This window comes from Somniosus microcephalus, unplaced genomic scaffold, assembly GCF_052327205.1.
Source record: "Somniosus microcephalus isolate GS21.2 unplaced genomic scaffold, FLI_Smic_1.0 unresolved_chr1, whole genome shotgun sequence".
NCBI lineage: Eukaryota > Metazoa > Chordata > Chondrichthyes > Squaliformes > Somniosidae > Somniosus > Somniosus microcephalus.
In genome coordinates, this window is record NW_028225179.1 from 56883937 (window position 1) to 56888200 (window position 4264).

The 4264-nt window shown below is 44.3% G+C and overlaps 1 pseudogene; it reads left to right on the forward strand.

Annotated features, from left to right (window-relative positions):
- Positions 1-457: 457 nt before the first annotated feature.
- On the forward strand, positions 458-1465 carry LOC147095324 (uncharacterized; annotated as a pseudogene).
- The last annotated feature ends 2799 nt before the right edge of the window (positions 1466-4264 follow it).

Sequence of the window (4264 nt, forward strand, 5' to 3'; positions counted from 1 at the left end):
CCTTGGTGTTTTTCTGGTCGGTCTTCCACATCTCCACTCCATTTGTCAGGAACGGTGAGAGCGGAGAATCAGTGAGTATTTAAACTCACTTTTGTGGGCTTTTTACAGAGGCCTTTGTCGGGAGCGGTGAGAGTGGAGTTTCAGTGGGTATATAAGCTCACTTTCCCGGGCTTTTTCAAAGAGGCTTACCAATCTCGCAGACTGGCGGCAGCGCTCCAGAGCCATGTCATGATTCTGAACGTGACGCGGGTAGGAGGAAGCAGCTGATTGCGTGAGTACTTATACTACTCTATAGCTGGACAGTTAAGGTTCATAAAGTTTAGAAGGTCTTAATTTTGTGATTATATTTGCTGTTGTGTAGCGGGGAGTGCTAGGAAACAAGGGCCCTTGAGTATATCATTTAATTGTAGTTTAATTGTTGGTATTGATTTAATTTAAATTAATTAAAAGATAAGTCATGGCAGCACAGCTCGGCCCTGTGGCATGCTCCTCCTGCACTATGTGGGAAATCAGCGACACTTCCTTCGTTCCTGACGACCATATGTGTGAGAAGTGTATCCAGCTGCAGCTACTGACAGACCACATTGTGGCGCTGGTGCTGTGAATGGATACATACTGGAGCATTCGTGATGCTGAGGGCATCATGGATATCACGTTTAATCAGTTGGTCACACCGCAGGTAAAGGGTGCAAAGGCAGGAAGGGAGTGGGTGACCACCAGGCAGAGTAGTAGGCGCAGTCAGGTAGTGCAGTGATCCCCTGTGGCCATCACCCTCTCAAAGAGATATACCACTTGGGATATTGTAGGGGAGGATGGCGTATCGGGGGAAGGCAGCAGCAACCAACTTCCTGGCACCATGAGTGGTTCTGCTGCACGGGATGGGAGGAAAAAGAGTGAGATAGCTATAGTGATAGGGGATTCTATTGTAAGGGGAGTAGATAGGCGTTTCTGCGGCCGCAAACGAGACTCCAGGATGGTATGTTTCCTCCCTGGTGCAAGGGTGAAGGATGTCTCGGAGCAGCTGCAGGGCATTTTGGAGGGGAAGGGTGAACAGCCAGTTGTCGTGGTGCATATAGGTACCAACGATATAGGTACAAAACGGGACGAGGTCCTAAAAGCTTAATATAGGGAGTTAGGAGGTAAATTAAAAGCTAGGACCTCAAAGGTAGTAATCTCAGGATTGCTACCAGTGCCACGTGCTAGTCAGAGTAGAAATAGAAGGATATGTCAGATGAACACGTGGCTTGAGGAATGGTGCAAGGGGGAGCGATTCAAATTCCTGGGACATTGGAACCGGTTCTGGGGGAGGTGGGACCAGTATAAACTAGATGATTTGCACCTGGGCAGGAGCAGGACCGATGTGCTAGGGGGAGTGTTTGCTAGTGCAGTTGGGGAGGTTTTAAACTAAAATGGCAGGGGGTTGGGAAACTGTGCAGGGAGACAGAGGAAACAGAAGCAAGGATAGAAGCAAAAGACAGGAAGGAGAAAAGCAAAAGTGGAAGTCAGAGAGGTCAAGGGTGTAAATCAAACATGGCTGCAGTAAACAAAAATTCTAAAAGGTCTAAGATGGTTAAAAAAACAAGCCTTAAGCCTTTGTGTCTTAATGCGAGGAACATTCATAATAAGGTGGAAGAATTAGCTGCGCAAATAGATGTAAACAGGTATGATATAATTGGGAGTATAGCGACAAGGCTCCAGGGTGACCAAGGCTGGGAATTCAACATCCAGGGGTATTCAATATTCAGGAAGGACAGGCAGAAAGTAAAAGGTGATGGGGTAGCATTGCTGGTTAAAGAGGAGATTATCACAATAGTCCGGAAGGGTATTTGCTCTGATGATGTGGAATCTGTATGGGTAAAGCTGAGAAATACCAAGGGGTGGAAAAAGTTAGGGGGAGTTAGATACAGACCCCGAAACAGTAATGCTGAGGTTGGGGATGGCATTAAACGGGAAATTAGAGATGCGTGCAATAAGGTCACAGCAGTTATCATGGGTGACTTTAATCTACATATAGATTGGTCTAACTAAATTAGTAACAATACTGTGGAACAGGAATTCCTAGTGTATGCGGGATGGTTTCCTGGACCAATATGTCGAGGAACCAACTAGAGATCGGGACATTCTAGACTGGGTATTATGTAATGAGAAAAGATTAATTAGCAATCTTGTTGTGCGAGGCCCCTTCGGGAGGAGCGATCATAATATGATATAATTCTTCATTAAGATGGAGAGTGATGTATTTGATTCAGAAACATGTGTAATGAATTTAAATAAAGGAAACTACGATTGTATGAGGCGTGAGTTGGCGAGGATGGATTGGGGAAGGTTACTTAAAGGGTTGACGGTGAATAGGCAATGGCAAACATTGAAAGATCACATGGATGAAGTACAGAATTTGTTCATCCCTGTTTGGCATAAAAATAATACAAAAAAGGTGACTCAACATTAGCTAACAAGGGAAATTAGGGATAGCATAATATCCAAGGAGAGACCATATACATTGGCCAGAAAAAGCAGCAACCCTGAGGATTGGGAGTAGTTTAGGATTCAGCAAAGGAGGACAAAGGGATTAATTAAGAAGGGGAAATAGAGTATGAGAGTAAGCTTTCGGGGAACATAAAAACTGACTGTAAAAGCTTCTATAGATATGAGAAGAGAAAACGATTGGTAAATTCAAGCGTAGGTCCCTTGCAATCAGAATCAGGGGAATTTATAATGGGGAACAAAGACATGGAAGACCAATTAAATTTATACTTTGGTTCTGTCTTCACAAAGGAGGACACAAATAAACTCTCAGAGATGTCAGGTAACAAAGGGTCTAATGAGAGGGAGGTACAGAATGATATCAGTATTTGTAGGGAATTGGTGTTAGGGAAATTGATGGGATTGAAGGCTGATAAATCCCCAGGGTGTGATAGTCTACATCCTAGGGTACTTAAGGAAGAGGCTCAAGAAACAATAGATGCAATGCTGGTCATCTTCCAAAATTCGATCGACCCTGGAACAGTTCCCGTGGACTGGAGGTTAGCTGATGTACCCCCACTATTTAAAAAAGGTGGTAGAGAAAAACGGGGAAGTATAGACCGGTAAGCCTTACATATGTAGTGGGGAAAATGCTAGATTCCATTATAAAAATGTAATAGCAGAGCACGTGGAAAACAGTGACAAGATCGGACAAAGTCAAAATCGATTTACAAAAGGTTAATCATGCCTGACTAATCTACTGGAATGTTTTCAGGATGTAACTGGTAGAATAGATAAGCGAAAACCCGTGGATGTGGTGCATTTGGACTTTCAGAAGGCTTTTGATATGGACCCGCAGAAGAGACTAACGTGCAAAGTTAACGCACATGGGACTGGGGGTAAGGTACTGACTTGGATAGAAAACTGGTTGGCAGACGGGAAGCAATTAATTGGAATAAACAGGTCTTTTTCCAAGTGGCAGGCAGTGACCAATGGGGTACCGCAGGGATCGGTGCTAGGATCCCAGTTATTCACAATATATATTAATGATCTAGACGAGGAAACTGGATGTAATATCTTCAAGTTGGCAGAAGACACAAAGCTGGGTGGGCGTGTGTGCTATGAGGAGGATGCAGAGAAACTCCAGTATGATTTGGACAGGTTGGGCTATTGGGCTGATGCATGGCAGATGCAGTATAATGTGGATAAATGCGAGGTTCTCCACTTTGGTGGCAAAAACCGGAAGGCAGATCATTATCTGAACAGCAATAGATTGGGAAAATGGGAAGTCCAGCGAGAATTGTGTGTCGTTGTGCACCAATTGCTGAAGGTCAGCATGCAGGTGCAGCAGGTGGTTAAGAAGGCAAATGGTATGCTGTCCTTCATAGTGAGAGGATTCGAGTACAGGAGCAAAGATCTCCTGCTGCAGTTGTGCACGCCTTGGTGAGACCACACCTTGAGTATTGTGTGCAGTTTTGGTCGCCTTACCTGAGGAAGGATGTTCTTGCCATGCAGGGAGTGCAGCGAAGATACATTAGCCTGATACCTGGAATGGAAGTAATGATGTATGAAGAGAGATTGGGTCGATTAGGCTCATATTCGCTAGAGTTTAGAAGATTGAGAGGGGATCTCATTGAAACTTATACAATTCTAACAGGACAGACAGACTAGATGCAACGAGAAAGGATTAATTAGCAATCTTGTTGTACGAGGCCCCTTGGGTCGGAGCGATTATAAAATGATCGAATTCTTCATTAAGATGGAGAATGAAGTAGTCGACCTATAGACTAGTGTCCTAAAT